The following is a 22688-nucleotide window of genomic DNA, read 5'->3' as shown; positions in this document are numbered from 1 at the left end:
GTCTTTAAAGTTTGCGCTGCATTTCATCTTCTCTGTGGGAGTTTTAGGACGTATCCAGTGTTTGATCCCCACCGCGCAACTTTGCTTCTAGTTAATTAACAGATCCCCCATTACACACTCTCATCTAGAAGCACATGGGAGGCCTGTTGGGAGGTAATTCAAGGCCAATCTGAATGATGGCAGGAATTAGAGAAATCAGTTGTTTTAGGGCTAATGCTCAGGAAATAAAGATGTCCCATTTTAGAGATCTCATTTGAAATTTTTGATTATTTCTCTTTTCTATGAAAGAAAACATGATAAGAGAATTTTTGTCCACATAACCTTACCATGACTATGCAGGGCAGTTTGAACTTAGAACTCTTTATAACTGCCTGGAAGAAAAATAAAAAGGAATGAAAGAAAGCAGACAATGTTATGAGATGTAGCAACGCTAACAAGAATTTTGGTCTCCCTTTTATTGCTAGCAGTTTCTTTCCTGCCCAGCCTATTAGCCAGGTCACAACAGTCCACAGCAACTTTTCCAGGGCACAGGAGGCAGGCTGGCTGGCAACGACAGCTCAGGAGTGGCTCATTTTGCAGCCAAGGCGAAATCATATTTGGGTCTTGTTGTCATTGCTTTTGTTCCAGGAGTGTCAGGGTGATTTACAAATAATAAACAATAGCTGCAGTGTTAGGGCCCCTTCCCCTTCTAGCTGCCTTCTAGGTGAATGCAAAATAAAGCCAGCCCGCCCAGAGGTAGGAGCTGGCATGTGTGTGTCTGGAACAGATCCCTCGCGTTCAGCGACTTTGCGGTCCCAGATCACAGGTAGCCCAGGTTTTGATGGCACTTGAAAGGGGGCTGCCATGTTCAATTTCTTGTCCTTGTACAGTTTCCCCAGCCCTATGAGCAATGACCCCCTTTATCTAATGAATTAGGAGCTACTCCTGCCTTGCAATTCTCAGTTCGACACTTGGCAATGAGAATCAAAGCGGGGCTATTTAGTGCAGCAGTAAATGGTCTGCCACATTAGCCCCCTGGCATGCTAAGCTATTAGGTTGTTTTACTGTTGTTAAAGTTACATTTGTTAGGTGGAGTTGCTGCCCTTCCACACAAACTCAAGCAGTGCCTGGTACTGGTGGGGGCAGCACGTGTGGGAAATGTGTGCCATCCAGGCCCCCACGGGTCAGGCAGCGTGGCCAGGCTGCAGATAAGAAGTGTTCATCTGTCTGAAAAAAGCAGGGGCAGGGATTATTATGATGGAAAGAAAGAAAGAAAGAAAAAGGAGACCCCTGGACAATCGTGGTTTGCACACTTTGCTGTGACTAAACTAATTATATGGGCTCGATTAACCATTAATTTATAGCAGTTCTTAAGTGAACTTCTAATTGTCCCAGTGCCATGGAGAAGGAGGGCCAGGGGGCGAGAGGCACCGAGTAAGCTGGTGGGGTGCTGCACTGACCAGCAGCCAGTGCCCACACACACACACACTGGAGCTGGCAGAATCCCGAGGAACCAAGAGGTTAGCATGGAAATGAAGGAGAAATATATATTCAGGGGGCTTCAGTGGTGTGTGTGTGTGTGTGTGTGTGTGTGTGTGTATAAAAGAAAGAGAGAGAGAATATTTCTGCAAAGAAAGGAAAATGCCAGTACTATATAGCTCCACGCAGCCAGCTTGCAGGGTTGAGTTGGCATTTGGTAACTTGGTAGCGGCTGCCAGTGTGTGTGTGGTGGGAGAGGAGGGAATAGACAACAAGAAAAACACATAGAGCTTAAAAAAAGATGTAAAATGATTCACTTCATGCCATATGGACAAAAATGTTGTCACAAAAATAAGGCCAAAAAATAGTGCCAGGTTAGACTTTTAGTTCAAAAACATATGTATAATCATCCCCATGAACATGAATTTTAATTAGTATTTTGATAGAGAGAAACCAGATATTTTTTTAACCTGCTCTGTTCTTGTTTTCTGTTCCTCTCCCAGTTTTAGCCTCCATTAAACATTCATATACTGTGTGTTTTGTGTCTGTATGAGGAAAATGCCTTATCCCTGGATTGGTGGGAGTGCAAACATCTTAGTTTTCTGTGGCATGCAAAATCTCTTCCCAGCGGCGCTCGCAGGCAGGGACTTGTCACGGGGAGATCCAGAGCGCTGTCCGAGCCCCAGGCACACCAGCAAGGAAGGAAGCCATATGCCTTTCCCCTTTGTCGGTGGCGGCATCTGCACCCATTTGGTTCCCCAGATCCACTCTTCACAACCATCCACATCTCGTCTCTCTGGGATGCCTTTTCCAAATGAAATGAGTTGAGTGTGTATACATATCACGATGTGACAGGGCAGTTTTAGAGAAAAATCGATACATTATGACTTCAGAACCTTTTACAAATGGGACATATAAAGTATTGATAAAGTTAATAACCGCTCACCTTTTACTTATTTGGTTACACTCCACCTACTTCTCAAAAGGATTTGAGATGACAGTGCTCATCAGAAGACACTGTGCTGAATCATCTCTCTTCAGCGAAGTTCTTTCCCACCTTAAATAAGGTGTTTCGATTAATGCCCTGCATGTGATAATGAGATGATGATAACAAATGAAATGCTTACATTAGCAGTGATTTTGCTGCTTAGGGGCCATCCATCCATATCCCAGGGTTTTTTTTTTTTTTTTTTTCCTCTTTAAAGGAATACAAGGGAGGTCCTATATTTTAATTAAAAATGATGCAATAAAAAACCCGGTATTAAAAATCTATCAAATCTTGGTGCAAAAGCATTAATGTATTTCCTAATATTTACTAGAACCCTCGGGTTGTTCTCTGAGCATTAGCAGCGCTTCATTCTACTCCAAGGGCAAAGATAAAATCAACGACTATCTTAGGACAGGCAAATTTTATTGCCCTCTTGGGTTCCCTTAGGGATTTCTCAGACTTTTACATTTTGGCAAACACTAACACCAACTTTTTTTTCTCTCCTCTTCCCCTTCTCCCCTGAGGAACCTCTGGTCCCTTCAGCGAGAGTGTGGTGCCTCGCAGGCACTTGTTGAGTACATCTTGGTGCTGGCAGTTTTCTCTGGACTTACTATCTAACGTCTACTCTTCCTCAGAGCCATTAGTCATCATTCTTTAAAGGTTATGACAACAGCAGGGAATGTGTTATTGGACACAGTGTGACCTCAAGCGACAACTCGAGATTCATGTCCATCCATTACATCAGGACTACAGCAAAGATGGTCTTGGCATTATTTATAGGCTGCCTTATTTTTGGAAGAGTGGAAAGAGCTATTGCTAAACTCACTTGCCTGCCTTCAGAACATTAACTCAGGCTTATATTTCCTGGAAGCTATTTCTAAGCTTTCATGTCAGACTTCTGCTAGATTCAGTAGATTCATTCACTCATTTGTTCAATCACTATTTTCAATACCCTAATATGAGTACTAAATTTAAAGAAAATTGAGAGTTGCTCCTTGCTACAAAGATGTTTGTGCATTGGAGAATATTATCTGGCTCATGTGTTTTTAGGACTTCTGTTGGGTTTAGGTTAGTTTAGCGTATCAAAAAATCTTGTGAAATGAAAAATTTAGAAAAGTTCTAAAATGCATTTTCTCTCCCTTAATATCAACCAAAAGCATTTCATAATTGCTTTACTCACAGAGATTTACTATCAAAACTAGGAATACATTTGAGCCCCAGTAAAAGCATCAAAGGTAATTCAGGCTTCCCAAGTCTACTTTGTCCTCTTCCATATCAGAAATGTGGAGTCAGCTCACACCAGTAGACTAAGGCAACGTCCTTACCCACCAGTGTTTTTCTGAGAATTATATGAGGACCTGAAAAAATTATTGCAGGTTATTAATTGTAACATTACTTACAATTGCAGAATATTGGAAATAACCTAAATCCTCATTCATAAAAGACATGTTGAATAAATTAAAGTATGTCCATACAAGGATCATGCAGTTATAAAAAATAATGAGGAAGATCTCTATGCACTAATATGGAGACACTTCCAGAATACATTTACACGAAAGTTTTTAGAAACTTCAAAGAGTAGAGACAATATGCTGTCTTTTGCATTAGAAAGAAGGGCAAATAAGAATAAATACATATATTAGCTTATTTTTACAAAAAGAAGTACATGAAGAATAAGCCAGAATTAATGAAAATAATTACATATATAATGTGTGTGTGGGGATGAATAGAAGGGCTAGAGAGGGAAATAAATCTCTTGAGAGTTACCTTTATATATAGTTTTTGATTTGAACTATGCAAATGTCATATATATTTGAGAAATAAAATTTGATCAACAAGGATGGGGACATACCTGTGATGTTAGTTACTCCCATTGATGGAACGCTGAATGGTCGTCATTGTTGGCGGTACCAATACTCTGCTAAATACTCTACCAAAGTCTAGTCTACTGAATACCAATACTCTACTAATACTGATGGTCTAGTAAATACCAATACTCTACTCAATAACAAAGAGAAAGGGAAGGGGGTGCATTTAAGAGATTGATGCCTACTGAGTTGTGTATGTTACTGGTACTTTCCTATTAAGTCTGATATTCACTCTTTATTTTTCTTTAATTTCTACAACTAACTGGACTCCCTTTTCCCTCTCTCATGCTACTCTTCTTGTCAAGCAAGGAGAATAAATGAAACTATTAATAGTTTTCTAAACCTTGGCAATAATTTGAGTCAATGATGTGAATTCATACCATGAGTCAGTGCATATTCTTTGCCAGTTTCTAAGTCATTATAATTATTAAAAACATAATACATTATAGGAAAATTTTCTTGCTTCCTGGGCCATAGTGTTTTTTCTCTTTAATTTTTGTTCACTACACAAACAATGCCAATAGTGTACCATTTCCTACTAATACATAAATAGCTCCCTGAGAATGTAACTTGCTTTAGGAGTTAACCCTTTAGGAGGCAAGAAAGTAGCACTTATTAAAATTATTTTGTGAAAATGAAATATGTCTATGGAAAGGAAGAAGAGAAAAAGGTAATAGATAATTTCTAATTTATTCAACTAGTGGGTTTTCCAGTGGCCCAAAGTATTAAAGTTTAAAATTTTCTCCTAGCTTCTGCCCTGGATGACCCTGATTCAGTATCTTCCCATGGCTTTTTTTTTGTAAAACTAAGATGTGAAGATGTATGTCATTGTAAAATTGGTTTGCATTGGGCTACTTTAGGCAATTGAATTAAAAAAAAATTGCCCTCCTTGCCATTTTGGCAATAGATAAGGTATAGCTCCAGATTCACATTCTCAAAGGAAGAAAGGGTGGGTGGGAGTAATCCTGAGGTTCACTTTCTGTCTCTGTGTAGAATCTGTGTTCAATTTAATACAATTTTAAGGACACCTACTGTGTGTCTTGGGTAATTCCTTGAGGACATGAGTCACTCCTCTTACCTAAAGACTTTCTGATTAAAAAGGCAAAATTTCATAGAATTTCACAGAGTGCAAGCAATCAGATGATTAAACACACTGAGTAGATAAAAAGCTAGAAGACTAGAGTGATGTAGGGAGTGAGCACCCTGTCTGTTTCTCATGAGAACGAAGGAAATTCAGTGATCCTAAATAGCCTCTGTGTGGGTAAGGTTTTAGTTATGAGATAAGCCAAAGATCACATTATTAAAGAAAGCTGTACCATTGCACTCATCAGTGCTTTTCATCCTGCAGTGACATAGTGAAAAAAATAATAGAGTGGAAAAAAGTCAGTTCCCCTATCAAAAGCTATGAAATATAAGTGTTCCCAGCCAAAGAAGGCAAGATATGGAATTTTTTAAAGAAATGTGGATATATAGAATAAATATGCAACCCTCCTGATAATGTTGGCTGATGAAATGAAATTCACCAACTGTAATTCTGGCACAGAGAGACACACACAGCGCCTGCACACACACACACACACACACACACACACACACACCCTCAGCATATCCTTAATCATTTGCTATCTTATTTACATTTCATTTACTAGAGTAAATTCTATCATTTGAACTTTAAAAAAATATATTTCAATATTACTTAGGGGAAAAATAAGAAATAATGTGATTGGCTTTCAAATAGCTTATTACCATTCAAATACTCTCAAGTTAAATTATATTTAAAAAAAAAAGAAAGAAAGAAAGAAACCGTGTTTCAGCTTCCAAAACATTCTAAATGGAGACTTAGCTCTAAGTAATCAAAATTGCTTTAGTTGTGCAGAGCGGCATTAAAAGCCTTGTCCACTAATTGAGTGAAGCGGGCTACTGAAGCAGCCTCGTCCCCTCATTAGATGATCTTGCAGGCACTGTTTGTCATCCTGCATTGCTGGGCTCAGTCTAACAGTACTGCTGGCTCAAATTAATGGTAATTCATTATGACACACCATGTCCTTCCAGTGAAACAACAATGTGAAGCCCGTAGGGCATCTGTCTGCCACTAGTGCTTCTTTATCGCGTCCCTTCCCACTTTAGTTCAAGCGACCACCTTTGTTTGAGCCTTCTAACTTCTTTAGTTAACTGCTGATCGGAGACACAACTTGACTGAACAGTTGCATCCAGTTCCCCTCCACTAATGTTATCAAGGGAGAGAGGGTATCAGACAATAGACCAAGTCAGCCTGGAAACTGATGCCACATTCTGAAGGAAGCAAAGTGCATTCATTTGTAGGGCTTCTTTTCAAGTGCAAATACCTCCCATGTAATAAATCACAGGGAATAGGAATAGAAAATATGAAATGTTCGTAGGTGTGCTGTAAATCCAAAGAGAATGAAAGTGTTCTGACTGTATGAGTTTGGTTATTCAACACATTTGGGAAGACATTTCAGGTTTATGCGATGAGCATTGCTGTTCAGAATGCTGCTTTTCTACTCTGATGAGCACGCAGAATGCGACTGCGAGGGAAACGGTTCCAGCAGTGATGCAACTGCACACTCCTCCCAGCAACTCTCAATTGTATGTTTGTATCTATCAGTTCATTGTGTTGATTCAGATAATTTGTTCTGTCCATGGAAGAATGACTCAACTGCCCGTAAAAGGTGTCTACACAATATCTGGATGCGGCTTTTCTCAGAAACCCTTAAATTGCCCAGGACTGTAGAAAAGGCTGCATGTATTGACCAGTTGACGCCAGTGTTGGAGTTGGTGCTTAGTCAGTGTGAGGTACAGGACAGTTGTAGCACTCAGTGTTTTGCCAAGGCTGAGCCGCATCTCACTGTAGGACATCCGCTCCAAGCAATGTGGGCCTGGTGGGATTTTAACAACATTAAAAGCCTGCCTTCTTACACACCATTTATTGTTTGAAATCCTACAATTAGATTCATTCCTTTGGGTTATATGAAAAAAAAAAACCACTTTTCTTGACATATTCTAATTGTTTAGACTAATTAATAAACTACTGTTAGTTGTTAATCATTTATTCATTTATTTATCTAATGTTTATTTTTGTTAACCCTGTCCCTTCATAAAATACACTCTTACAGAATTCATCAGTTCAAAACTAGTGCTCATTACCTCATTTCACAAAATTCTTGCATAAAATGTAGACATATTTGCCTTTACATGGTAGTTCTTAACGTCTCTTGAGTGAGCGCCTGCTTTCTTCACCAAATCTGCTCCATCCACATGCAGTCTTCACCATTCCGTGAACAGCAACTCCGTCCTTCTGTTTGCTCATTTCAAACACCTGGGAGTCTTCCTTGACTCCTGGCTTTCACTGACACCCAGGTCCAATCCATTTGCAAATCCTATCTCTAAAAAAAATGTATATTCTGAATTCACCACTGCCACTCTGGCTCAAGATGACATAAGTTTTGTCTGGATATTAAAATAGATTCTATCTTTATGCCTACCATTGTCTATTCTTAACATAGTTCTGGAAATAAATGGGGGCATTTTTCTTCATCAGAAGGTCTGGGGATTACTGCTGGCATTTAGTGGGCCAAGTTTGGAGATGCTAAATGACCTGCCATGTGCTTGATGGTCAGGACAAGGAGAAGCTGCCCACCCAAAATGCCAATAGCAACTCTATTGAGAAACACTGAGCCCATGTAAAACTTAAGTCTCAGAATTTCCTACTTCTGCTCAAACCCTCCCAATGGCTGCTGATTTAGCCAGTATCCTTACAGTGGTGTATAGGTCTTACACAATCTGTCCTTCCCCCTCCCTTGCTTGTCTGATCTCAGTTCTTATTACTCTCTCATTCACTGAATGCATTGCACCCAGTCTGAAAATACATGCCTGCATGCTATGCCTGCTGCCTGAAAAGTTTTCCCTGATATGCACGTCTCACTCCCTCACTTCCTTACTCAAATGTCCTTTCTCAGTTGCCCTGCTTAAGATCGCAGATCCTCCTCTCAGATTCCTATCCTCAAGCTGTTTTGTCTCCAAAATACCTGTCACCGTCTAACACATTACGTTACATTCTTGTCTTTCTTCAGTCACCAGATTATAAGCTGCAAAAGAGATTTTTATCTGTTCCCTGCCTCTGTCACATCGCTTAGAACAATATCTAGCATAGAGTAGATGCTCAATAAGTAGTTTTTGTTATTTTTTAATTGAAATGTAGTTGATATATAGTATAAATTACAGGTGTGCAATATAGTGATTCAAATGTTTAAAGGTTATACTCCATTTATAATTATTATAAAATATTTGTTATATTCCTCATGTTGTAAAATATATCCTCATAGCTTATTTGATACATAATAGTTTGTACGTCTTTATCCCCGACCCCTATATTGCTAGTTTTTGAATGAATGAATTTAAACTCATAACAACCTTAGGTAGCATTGAATTGAAGAAATGGAGATTTAAAAGCTGAGAGGCCAGTAGATTTGTCAAGAAACACATGGCTGAGTAAAGAGAGGAATTTACCCCTGTTCTCATGAGTACATTCATTTATTTATCTGCTATTTATTAAATAAACTCCAGTTTAAATCAGGCAATGTTCTAGGTGCTATACGTAAGATGAAACAGTGGACAAAACAGGCGAAGTCACATAACAAACTGGTTTTACAGACGCTAAGTGGGACGCAGGGAGTCAAGGAAAAGGAGGAAGGGGTGGTGACGGGGGGCGTGAGGAGGCCTCCAGTTCTTGTACTTTCCCCACTGTACCCTGACTAGCTGGTTTCCACATTAGTAACAATTATTTTATTTGATATATTTGCATACACCTGAAAAGAAAACAAAATGGGGAATTGACACATGGTCAAGTATCTTTTTTTTTCATATTTATAATGTGTTTTCCTTAACCCCGTATATCCAAAACATTACCATTTCAACACTTAATTGATATGGAAAATAATCAGTGATATAGTTTACATTCTTTTTATCACAACAAATCTTCAAAGTCTGATAGATATTTTTATATTTACACATTTCAACTCAAGAGACCAAAGTTCCATCAGAAATATTTGACCTAGGCTGAGCATTTACAAAATTTCAAGAATCTTTTGAAGTGATTGATCTACGTGGTCCATTGGAAAGGAAATGGATTTTGATGTCAGGCCATCTTGGGTTCACATCCCAGCTTTGCCACATGAAGACTATCTGACCCTGGGCAACTAAGTTCAAGTATCCTCATTTGTTACATGTCAATAACACACACTTCATACGGTGGTTGTGAAGTAAAGAGCCAGTGTAGATAAGGTGTGTAATACATAATAAAATAAGGTCAGTAAGTGGTTTTTAAAAAGAATTTTGGCTACTGCACAGGAAGTGGACCTGAATAGGTTACCCGAGGGGGTGTCTTGAGTGCTGAGGGATATGTAGAGGAAGATGGGGTTATCGGGAGGGCACTAGGTGCCAACTCAGAACATTTGCAAAAACCCCTTTGTGTCCCGCACCCAAATCTCAATATACAGTTTGTATAAAAGTTTTGTTGTTCTGTTTAATAATATTTTGTTATTATGGAAGTTATATAATTTATTGGAGAAATATTTAGAAAATGTAGATTAGGAAAAGAAGAAAATAAGACATTTTTGTAATACTAAAATTAACATTGTTAACATTTTGGCATTTATCCTTTGAGTCATTTTTGTATCGTGTGTGTGTGTGTGTGTGTGTATTATTGGTTATATAAACTATAGCTCTTTTGCCAATTAACCAAATTAATATTTTGGAACCAAATTATCGTTTAGGAATTTAGGCAACTGGAGTCACAGGAATGTGTGTTTGGATCAGAGCTCTGCTAATTTCCTTAGCAGATTAGGTGATCTGTATTTTATTTAACCAATGCCCTGTCATTAGCCATTTGAAGTCATTTCTCTTTAATTTTATTTATATTTTTAGATAAATGTATTTGTGCATAAATTTTTCTTGTTTTTAGAAGTATTTCCTCAGGATATGTTTTTCAGAAATGAAATTATATATGAATACGTGTAAGATTGCTGTTATATGTGATCCGAATTTTTTTTTAAAAAATTGAACCACTTTTAACTTTCATTAGCCATGTATGAAAGGCCCCACTTTATCATACCTTTTCAGCATGGGGTATTATAATAAAAACTTGTGCATGTTAACTTGACATAACCCATAAATGGATACTTCTATGTCTATGCTAAGTTACTACCTGTAAGTCCCGTGAAATGAGAAGTTCCTCAGTATCCCTTAGAGGGTTAGGAGGACTTTGCTGAGAAGGTATAATGATTGGATTGAATCTGGAGGGAAGAGTAGGTAGAGAAGAATGGCAGAACATGATCACGTTGTCTCCTGCATAGGGTTTGAGACTTGAGCAAGGAGAACAGTCAAGGAAAGGATCACTCATCATGGTCCAGGTAAGAGAAGAACATTAATGTGGAGGAGGGCAGTAGCTATGGAAATGGAGAGGAAAGGACCGATTTTAGAAATATTTAAGAGATGGGGTGAGGTTGAGTCAGTGGCCAATTAGATGCAAAAAGTGAGGGAAAGGAGACTGCCTCCAGTCTTTTCCTGAGGAGTTCTTAATTTAAGAGTTCTAAATTTATATACATCACTCATTTATTTACCATATTCTGAGTTCAGTGAACTTAGAAAACCTGAATTACAGCAAACAAAGACTATCCCCGTTCACTTGTTAGACAACTTGTTAGGCAACTGTTGTTTTGTCTTGCAGCACGCCTTACCACCCTCCTTCTAGAAAGAGCACCCCCTACACACACACATACACCCTTTCTTCTGGGAGAACTGTTTCTTCATTATCTGGCCATCACAAAGTCATGTGATACAGTCTTGGGCAGTCCTGGAGCTTCATTCTGCTGGCCATCATGAGTGACATAGAGAAAGCACTCTAGTTTTTCCAATGTGTATACAAACACATTTTCACCTGTGACATTTCACTTCCCATTGAATACTCATTAAAATTTAAAGTACCTGTACATGCTCTTGCTATGGCATGAAAAGATTATGATAAGAATAATAAGACAAGCTAACATTGAGTACCTACAAGTGGTACTCGGTGGACCGAGCACTCATGCTCTTGACATGCGTTAACTTATTTGGTTCTGTTAACCACCCGTAAGGCATGGATTATTGTAATTCTCATTTAACAGATGAGGAAATGGAGGAACCAAGACATAACGTCACTTCCTAGTGGCCATGCGTATGCGCTGGAGCTGGGATAGACGGAGTCAACACATTCTTGAGGAGATGTGACATTTTCATTCATTATCATAAAAACCAATACCAATAAGTAAGCATATCTTCTATAATGTTAAACTGCACTTGCAATTACTCAGAATTTCCTCAGAACAAACTAAGTTTGTTAATCTTCTATTTTTACTTGGTAATTAGTTAATTAGTGTGGTAATCAACTCTATAAATGCTATTTCTATTTAGTGATAATGATGATGCCATGTTATGTGTATCCGGTATGGATCATCTCACTTCCTATGTTACCACTGGAAATTTCTACCTTATATAATTTTCACCTTACTTAATTTATTTATACATATTATAATGTCTACTGTACTGTTAATTCCTAAAATGCAGAATTTATATGTGATTAATCTTCTTAGCCTTCAAAGGAGGCAGAAAAAAGAAATTAACTTTTATTATTGGGTTCTGTAACATTTATTTATTTAATTAATTCTCACTCTAAAAGTGAGAAAACTAAGGTTCAGAAAGGTTTTACAACCTGTAATAAGTCAAGGCCTGAACTCAATCTCAAGTCTAGATGGTCTCAAAACACGTGTTCTTTTTATTTCTCCATTCTGCCTTGTTACAGATATAGTATCTTATGATAAACACTCAGTAACTTTTTGCTGAATAAATGATTAGATAAATAGATAGATGGTTGCCATTCAGCAGATCCCCAGCTTAACTCAAAGCAACATGCACACACAGTTCAGAGCAGAAGGGAGCAGACCTTATTTTAATTTCAATAGCAGAAAATATACCTGAGTAGTCAAACTTGTATTAAATAACAAAGAGTCTGGGCATTGTGGTTTGTGTAACTGGAATTGATCAGATTGCTTAATCATGTAACTCTTACCATCATGAAATTGGGTACATATGAGGTAGTCCCATAGGATAATGTAGCCTCTGAGTATTTGTTTAAATGAATTGGGAAAGTTCAAGTTTATGTCACTGAAACTTGATATTTTCAAAGTATATGTTTTCTCATATGCTTATCTAGTTTTGTTTGGCAGCTAAAGTATTCTTTTATAACAGTCATTCTTAAATAGAGACACCTACAATCACTAAAAAATGTCTATATGATTTACAGCTTTTAACAAATTGTATTCTAAACTATCACCATATTTTGGATTAAAAATTTTTTTCTATACTACCAGCCCTGGAAAAATGAAAATTATACTTGGATTGTATTATAATACTTGAGTTCTTTTGAAAGGCTAATCTCTGAAGACTAGTTTAAAAGTAGAGCATCTTCCTATGATTTTATTATTGGTGTTTAATCTTGTCATGCCATGAATGTTACCTGTCAAAGAATAATCCATCAAAATATAAAATTTCTTTCTATTATCTTAACATGAACTTTTTCATGCAGATATGGGTACTTTTCCTTGTAAAAATGGGAATAATATCTTAATGTGTCTTTATTTATGTACTTTTTAAAAAAACGGCTTTTTTGAGTTATCATTTATATGGTGTATAATCCACTCATTTAAAGCTTGCAATTCAGTGTTTTTGAGTAAATTCAAGGAGTTGTTCAGTGTCACCACGGTATAGTTTTAGGACATTTTCATCTAACAAAAAGAAGCTGCATATTCACTAACGGTAATGCCCCATTACCCCACGTTTCCTTTCCCTGTAATTCTAAGTAACCAATAATCTGCTCTATGTCTGTATAGATTCACCTATCCTGGACATTTCTTATAAATGAAGAGATACAATATATGATCTTTTGTTACTGGCTTCTTTCATTTGGGCTAATATTTTCAAGGTTCATCCATGTTGTAACATGTACTTCATTCCTTTTTATAGCTGAATAACGTCTCATTGTATGGATGTATCACATTTTGTTTATCCGTTCATAGAGAGACATGTTGATAGACATTTAGATTGTTACGCATTTTGGCTATTATAATTACTGCTGCCAAGGACATTCAGATACCCCTTTTTGTATGGGCATTTGTTTCATTTTTCTGGTGTGTGTACAGAGGGGTGGAATTGCTGGGTCATATGGTAACTCTGTATGTAACCTTTAAGGAACTGCTGAACTATTTTCCAAAGCACCTGCAGAATTTCACATTCTTTCCAGTGATGTACAAGGGCAAATTTCTCTACATCGTCACCAGCACTTGTTATTATCTTTTCTTTTTAATAGCCATCCTAGTGGATGTGAAGTGGTATTGTGGTTTTGACTTGGTTTACCTAATGGATAATGTTGTTGAGTATATTTCATGTGCTAATTGACCATTTTAATATCTTCTCTGTTAAAACATCTATTCAGATTCTTTGCCCATTTTTATTGGGTTTCTTGACTTTTTAATATAGAGTTGTAAGAGTTCTTCTATATTTTGGATATAAGTCCTTTATCAGATCTATGATTTGCAAATATTTTCTCCCATTCTATATGTTGTCTTTTCACATTCTTGATGGTATACTTTGAAACACAAAGGTTTTGTATTTTGAGTCCAATTTGTCTCTTTTTGTTTGTTTTTGTTACTCGTTTTTATCTGTTGGTGTTGTATTTGAGAAACCATTGCCAAACTCAAGGTTACAAATATTTATGCTTTCTTCTAAGAGTTTTATAGTTTCAGCTCTTACATTCAATTGTATGTTCCATTTTGAGTTAATTTCTAATTTTTTATTGAAGTATAGTTGATCTATAGTGTTGTGTTAATTTTTGGTATACAGCATACTGATTCTGTTATATATAAATATATATATTCTTTTTCATTACAGGTTATTGCAAGGTATTGAATATAGTTCCCTGTACTATACAATAGGACTTTGTTGTTTATCTGTTTTATATTTTTTGTATCTGCTAATCCCAAACTCCTAATTTATTCCCCCTCCCTGTTCCCCTTTGGTAGCCATAAGTTCATTTTCTATGTCTGTAAGTCTGTATCTGTTTTGTAAATAAGTTCATTTGTATCATTTTTTTTTGGATTCTGCATATAAGTGATACATGATATTTGTCTTTCTCTGTCTGCCTTACTTAGTGTGATAATCTCCAGGTATATCCAGGTTGCAGTAAATAACATTATTTCATTCTTTTTTGTGGCTGAGTAGTAGTCCATTATATATGTATATACCACGTCTTCTTTATCCACTCATCTGTCAATGGACATTTAGATTGCTTCCATGTCTTGGCTATTGTAAATAGTGCAGCTGTGAACACTGAGGTACATGTATATTTTCGAATTAGAGTTTTCTCAGGACATATGCCCAGGAGTGGGATTGTTGGATCATGTGGTAAGTCTATTTTTAGTCTTTTGAGGAGTCTCCATACTGTTTTCCATAATGGCTGCACCAAACTACATTCCCACCAGCAGTTTAGGGGGGTTCCCTTTTCTCCACACCCTCTCCAGCATTTATCGTTTGTGGACTTTTGAATGATGGCCATTCTGCCTGGTGTAAGGTGATACCTCACTGCAGTTTTGATTTGCATTTCTCCGATAGTTAGTGATATTGAGCATTTTATCATGTGCCTGTTGACCATTTGTATGTTTTCATTGGAGAATTGCTTGTTTAGGTCCTCTGCCCATTTTTGGATTGGGTTGTTTGTTTTTTTAAATTATTAAGTTACATGAGCTGTTTATCTATTCTGGAAATTAAACCCTTGTCAGTCTCATCTTTTGCAAATATTTTCTCCCATTCCATAGGTTGTCCTTTTGTTTTGCTTATGGTTTTCTTTGCTGTGCAAAAGCTTGTAAGTATAGGCCCTATTTGTTTATTTTTGCTTTTATTTCTATTTCCTGGTTAGACTGCCCTAGGAGAACATTGATTACCGTAGCTTTGTCTTCAGTTTAGAAGCTGTGAAGGGTGCATTCCTCCACTTTTTTCCTTTCTCAGGATTGTTGTAGCTATATTGGATCCCTTGCATTTCCAAATGAATTTTAGGAGCAGCTTGCCAGTTTTTACCAAAAATGCCAGCTGAAATTTTGATAGGAATTGTGTTGAATCTGTAGATCGACTTGGGGAGTATTGTCATATTAAGAATATTAAGTTTTCGGATCAATGAATGTGAAATGCCTATTCACCTTTTAAGATATTCCTTCATTTCCTTCAATGGTGTTTTAGTTTTTAATGTATAAGTCTTCACTTATTAAATTTATGCTCAAGTATTTTGGGTTTTTTTTCCCATTCTATTGTAAATGGAATTGTTTTCTTAATTTTATTTTGGGGAAGTTTATTGCTAGTATTTTTATATGTTGATCAAATATCCTATAACCCTACTTGTTCATTAGTTTTAGTAGTTTTTTTAGTGAATTATGTAGGATTTTCTAAATAAAAATAACATTATCTACACATAGAGTTTTACTTCTTCCTTTCCAACCTGGATGTATTTTATTTCTTTTCTTTCCTAATAAACCTGGTTATAACCTCCAGTACAATGTTGAGTAGAAGTGGTATGTGTGGAGACCCTTGTCTTACTCCTGATCATAAGGGGAAAGCAGTCAGTCTTTTACTACTAAATATGATAGTTGTGGGGGTTTCATAGATGCCTTTTATAGGGTTGAGGAAGTTCCCTTTTATTGCTAGTTTTTGAATGTTTATATCATGAAAGGGTGTTGGATTGTGTCAGATCTATTGAGATGATTGTATGGCTTTGTCTTTTACTTTATTAGTATGGTATGTTATGTTACTTGATATTTAGATGTTATGCCAACTTTTCATTCTTAGGATAAATCCTGCTTGGCCTTGGTGTAATAATTCCTTTTACTATTTGATATCTGTTCAGAGAATTTATGTACCCTAGAATTCAACACAAATTATTGAGATTTTTAAGAATGAAAAGTCTTATATAAACTAATAACCAAGAGTAATACAAGTGAGTTGGCCCTAGATCACCTCTAAATCTCTGGCTCTAGTGTGTTAGAACAATATCCCAGAGGTAGAATTGTATTATTTAAGTTTTGAAGTCTTATTTAAAATGCTGATCACATAATCTGGTTGATGATACGGATAACTAACTCTCCCATCCTAGAGCAGAACATTTTATATGTTATATTTGTACAAATTTGGTAATCATGTTGCAAGATAACAAAAATCATTAATACGTGTTAAAGCATTTTGAAACCATAGAATTTAATCATTTTGGGGTCAAAACTTAAAAACCTCTCCTCATAAAAGTTGTTCTACATTCATAAATAAATAAAATAAATTGTGATAAAATAGTTATATGTATTGAAAATTTTTTGAGTTTTTGGATTCTTGTCAAGCCTGTGGTACCATTTTACAGATCAAGAAGATAAACCTTCAAAGAGGTTAGATAAATTTCTAAAGACATAAAGCTCTTCTGCCATGAGACCAGTGATTAAACTGTGGTCTTTATGACACTGGAGTCTGGCTCACATAAAGTGACTGAGTATAAATACGATGTTTCTGTTTTTATTTTGCTGTTTTTGTTGTTATTGTTTTAACCAAGAAATTATCCAGGGAGTTTGTAAACCCTTTATTTTTGAACAACTTAGTATCTAGTATAATGTAGTACTGTCCTTTGATAAGTGTTCATCTGTAAATACATTTTAATGCCCACTAACAAGTTATCCATACAGTATTTCAGTTGTAAGTAATATCACATTATAAGTATATTTTAAGTCAACCGTCATGGACCATAAGGATGGCTGGAATTGTTTCTTTCAATAGAACTGGGCCTGCGGGGATTGTAGGCTACATGCACACAAATGTGCTTACATTAGCAAATTAATAATATAAAGATTTAAAAAAGTGATTTAATTGATACAGCTTCAGTATAACTAGTAACTAGTTCACATTTTTTTTACAAAATTCGACTGTCACTATAACTTGACTGTCATCTATAAATGTTTGTTTTTTCAGTTATTCAATTATTACATTCATTATTCATTTTTCAGCAATTAACTCGCATTATCTTAGGAGTCTGATACTGTTGTGTGGCTATGAATCTGGTCTAGAAAAAATTTTACAGTGAAATTACTTAATATTTCTTCCAAAGTTATATAGTAGAAATCTTATTTTAACTCTTTTCATAATGTTTCATTTTTTTCACCTATTTTGGAATTACTTCAGTTTCTCATTAAATACTTTTCTTTCATTTTTTTTCCTTAGCATTGTGAGAAATAGATAATATCGAGGACAGCAGGAGTGGGAGAGATTGGACCGGAAGACTCTAGCAGGTCAGGACGTTGCATTCTCATTTGCTTATCATTCTTTTGTCATTAATTCTGGAGTTCTCAGTCTTTCGCCGCTTGTTTATTTCTTGTTCTTGCTTCCTTGGTGTGGATTTCAGTTTTGCAAATAACAAATGGAACCTTTATATAATAAGTTCATCGTTTGGGTATTCTCTTTTTAGGATTTGAGATGAAAAAATAATTTGAAGAGATTTTCAGGAATAGAAGAAAATTTCCTACCTAATAAGATACGTAGTTAACTTGATTTCTCTTTTTCTTTTTATTATATAAACTGTTTTAAAATGAAGACTTTTTGATGACTTTTCCAGAATCAAAACCTTCAAACGTGCAACGTGTTATTATTAATTATGTAATTGTAGTGGAACAACACTTGGGTCATGAACGTCAAGTTTCCTTTTTCTCTGCTTTGTTCTCTGCACGCAGAGGTACCTCTGAAAGCCCTTGATATTCTTCAGAGTCCATCTGTTTAATGCTGCTTTTAACTACTCAGTGTTGACTACCATGTGTAAAATGAAGGTTAATTAAGACAGACGGTTTCTATGTAGACAGAGAAATGCCAACAGTCGAAGGGTCTGCTGTGAGCCTGTGTCAGTCACTGTGGGAGGGTCCGTGTTAGTCACACTCCTCAGTGAGCTGGAGCCACACGGGCCTTTGCAGTCTCCATTGCCCTGAGTGTCACCATGAGGGACTGACGGCTCTGTGTTCATCTCCTGCTTCAGAGAAGTGTCCCAGCTGTCTTACAGGATGATGACAACTCTCACTACTATTGGTTAGTTATTTATGGTAGCTTCGGGATCCTCTCCATTTCTGTTACCCCTCCAGTGTTACCACTTCCACAGTTCTCCTGGGGTTTGGCTTAGCTCCCCCGCATTCAGGCCTCCTGGAGAGCACCTACTAGTGTTTTTTTTTTTTTTTCTCCAGTTTTCATCACATAGAGAGATAAATGGCTTTGTCCTTCTGATCGCATCTTGTCAAGTGATACGGCTTATTCAGAACGGAACTAAGCTAAGTTCTCTGCCTGGATGCTTCAGGGATTTAGCTATTTCCTAGCATTAGGGACTAGACAGATTATTATTGTTATGTATCTTGAGAGACCACTACCCTCCAGCTTAAAAGAAAGATAATTTCAAGTATCTTGATGATGCATTGCATATGCTTAGGTCTCTGCTCTCAGCTAAATTAGGTAAGCGTCCTGCAAAAAGCTGTGTTTACAAAGATACGCCCAGGTAATTGCGTTTGTCAGTATGTCTGCACTGATTCTTGCAGAGTTGAGAACCACTTTTGTGCGATACTTTCATAAAGAGTTTTCTGATAGTAAACATCCCTCAGTTTTCAGTTTACAAATGTAATTGAACTAAACATTAAAAAGAAATAGTTAGAGGCCAAAAGAGGTAGATTTTCTTGGCATTCTGCTGTTGTGTGTATGTTGATCTTAAACTGAATGCAACTGTTTATGTTTTGCAAGTTCGGAAGCAAAATCAAGAAGGAAGAGACAAACATCTCAGAGACCCCATGCAGTTGTGAGGGACAGAAGGAACCTCAATCCAGTCCACATACTTTACAAACCCAAATTGCCTCCCACTGTCACACGAAGTATTAGTTAACAGAGATAAATCTGTGTTTCTTGATGCCCCGTGTGCTATGGAACACAAACAGCTCTGCACACAACATTATACGCATACGTAAAAATTCTCATCATTTGTCATCTTCACCGGTTTATAATTTGATAAAGAATATCGTCGATACTAGTACTTTATTCTGGATTGTACTGATATTCAAAGAAATCAGGAACTTTAAGTTTCTTTTTTACTATTGTTTATCTGGAGAAGTTTCCTGCTGAGCTGGATGAAATGAAAAGATGATTATTCCTTCATTCATTTATTCAACAGAAGTTCCTACTCTCCTGGAACTTTCATTCTAGTGGAGGAAAACATAATTGAAGATTTTAATATATAGATGTTAAGGGGGATACATATTAAGGAAAAAATAAAGCAGAATAAATCAAGAAGGATGGGAGACTGTGTCCGATACCATGTCTAGGGGAGGTCTTTCTGATAGAGAGAGAATGGACCACAGACCTGAATGGAGTGAGAGAGGGAACCATTTAGATATATGGGCAGAGACAGGTACATTCAGTGGGAAGAACAAGGGTAAGGAGTGTGCTTGTTGCCTTAAAGGAGTTTCAGGAAGTGCGTTGTGCTGGAAGCAAGTCAGGAGTGGACAAGTAAGAGATGAGAATGAGGAGGGGAATGTGGTGTCCATCACACAGAGCCTGGGGGACCACGGTGGGACCTTGACTGTTATTCTGAGTGAGAAGGGAGTCGTTGAAGGGATTTTAGCCAATAAGGGGCATGATGTAACTCATGTGTTTTAAGGATCACTTCGGCTTATAGGTTGAGTAAAAATGTTTAAAATTTTTTCTTTATATACAGAATATAAACTATAAACGAAAATAGACTTAAATTAATAATGGTTAGGGCAACATTATCTGACTAGGATTTTGACTGGTGATTGTGTTCAAGGAGCTATTGTTAAATAGGACCGCTTTCATTTTTTTTGTATCCTTCATTCACCAAATTCTTTTGAGTTTGAATCATATTCTTTGGTTTTGTATAATAACTTACTGTTTCTTATTGGCACATTAATGACAAGAGTATGTAATATTTAGAAATTTGTGTGTCTGATTAGTTGCTTTGCATATTTGAATTTCCCATTTGTTTGTCATTTATAATTTCAACCAAAACTGTGTGACTTTGTGTAAGTCCACAAACAGGTCGTGAATTTTATCTTCTAGTTGTAAGGGAGAATGTTTGAAAATTATGTTATGGTTTATTGTAATGATTATGTGATCCATAAGACTATTTATGAGAAGGAAACATGGAGTAGAAAAAAAGAAACAGCTTCGTAGGACTTAGGGGGCCTGAATTCTGGAACCAGCTCTGAAACTTACCAACCGGATGACTTGGGGTCTTCAACCTGTTTGCCTGCTAAACGCCCAGCACTGCTTCTCTCATGAGGAGAAGTGCACTGCTCCTGTTACCTCTGCAGTTCCTTTACGTCTGTTAAGCCAGCGTGCACACGTGTAAATAAAATTGGTTGTATTAGGGGTCACCTACATTAGAAGTGACCATTTTCAATGTAAAGGAAAACATAGGTGATACTCTTTCATATAAATGAAAGAGGAAAATATTCATATTTATTTCAGAAAAATTAGCAGGTTAGAGAAGGCATCATTGATATTTGGAAGGAAGGCTTGTTTCTAAAATTACCAATACTATCATGTCAAAGAATCGAAGTAACCATTAATAAAGGAATTTAGGAAGTAGAGGTACCTTCTCCTGGCAGTCTTGGGGCAGCAGTTTCCAATTGCCAAATAATTGTTTATCACAAATGTTTCAAACTTTTAAATCAGTACATTGAAAAACTAGTTTAAAACTATAATGTGGTATATAAGGTTAGGTTTTCATTATTTGGCTATCAGAATATACATGCAATAAATACTTGTTTTTTCATGAACAAATATATAAAAGTCTGTTTATGAATACTTAGTATGATTTCCTTGAAGATACTTGTGTATTCTAAATTATTTCCTTTTTAGTCATGAGAATAGGAATCAGGTTTACGTTTAAACAGAGAAAGAAGGAAGTTACTCTTTGACATTAGTTTTTGAAGGAGAAGATATGTGACTTCAGCTTCACATACACACTGAAAACTTTCTTGGCTCTGCTGTGATTCCAGTCCTTTTTCACTGGGAGGTTCTCCTTTTCCTGAAAGGGGCAGTCCCTCCCGCGTGCTCAAACTCTGCTTACTCCAGAAGTTCCAGGAGCGCTGATTCTTCAATCCAGTGTCTTCAACTTCTTTACTGAAACCTTTACTTTTTAAACATGCTCAAGTTTCCTATCTTAAATAAATAAAAAAACCCCCAAAACTTCCTTTTGATTCGGCTTTTTCCTCTCGGTACCACTCCCTACATACACATTTCCCTAAAGTTTTAACTTACTGTCTCCACTTGCTTTCTTCCCTCTCACTCCTCTGCCTCTTCCAGGTCTATCTTGCCAGCCCTTGGGGCTACAGCCATCAGTAGTCACACTAAATATATCCGGTAGTTCCAGTCATTATCTTATTTGGCTCTTGAGTTCATTCACCTGCTTGAATGACATTCCACCTTCCACTCCACTTTAAGAAAAAGATTTTTTTTCTCTATGCTTTTTGCCGAGAGTGAACCTGTCTTGTTCTCCACTGATCCCTAACATACTTTTCAAAGTACTTTGCTTACAGCATGTGCTAAGTGAATTGAGTTTGGAGATCCAAAACTAAGTATTATGTGAGGTATAATGTCCTCAGGGCCGGAAAAGAGATGCAACGTGGCAGTCTGTGAAGGTTCAACAAAATTTCGTAGACAAAACAGTATTTTAGCTGGATCTTAATGGATGCATATGATTTTCCTATCAACGATGTTAGATACTGGTGGGGAGTACCTAGTATATATTTAAGGTCCTCATGTCTTAAGTGTCTTTTTCAGCTTGGGTAAGTTTGGATACAGCACAGGATATACAAAAAGGGGACACAGTGACTGTAAAGATATGGTGGGCTGTTGACAACATAAAGAGACTACAATTCATAGTCTGTAAAGAGGACTCTGGACTTCATGCTAGTGATTAAACTTAGTTCAACAAGGCTTGGGGAGCCACTAAAAATCTTTGTTTGTTTAGGGAATATGGTGTTGACTAGGTCTGTGCTTTGGATTAATTAATTAATATGGTTGGCAGTATGAGGTTAATTGAAAGGGGAGAAGCTAAAAGGGGGAGGTGGGAGACCGGTGCAATCATTAAGCAAGAGATCCAGAACATTAGCGCCAAGATAGTGCCAAGATGGTAACACCTTGGGACAGATACTAGCAGGAATTTGAAGATGCAGTCAATAGGGCTAGACTTTCTGGAG

At 36.8% G+C, this 22688-nt stretch overlaps 1 protein-coding gene across 4 annotated transcripts in view; it reads left to right on the top strand.

The window, feature by feature from the left end:
• SOX5 (SRY-box transcription factor 5) overlaps nt 1–22688 on the top strand; it is an 899287-nt gene that overhangs the window by 293123 nt on the left and 583476 nt on the right. For all 4 annotated transcript variants that reach the window (XM_031443965.2, XM_064479110.1, XM_031443964.2 and 1 more), the window contains one exon: nt 17665–17732. The gene's annotated coding sequence lies outside the window, so the exon portion shown is untranslated. The remainder of the gene's footprint in view (nt 1–17664; nt 17733–22688) is intronic.

This window comes from Camelus dromedarius, chromosome 25 (genome assembly GCF_036321535.1).
Source record: "Camelus dromedarius isolate mCamDro1 chromosome 25, mCamDro1.pat, whole genome shotgun sequence".
In the NCBI taxonomy this organism is placed as follows: Eukaryota; Metazoa; Chordata; class Mammalia; order Artiodactyla; family Camelidae; genus Camelus; species Camelus dromedarius.
The sequence above is the reverse complement of the archived record's forward strand: the minus strand, read 5'-3'. Positions and strand labels throughout refer to the sequence as shown.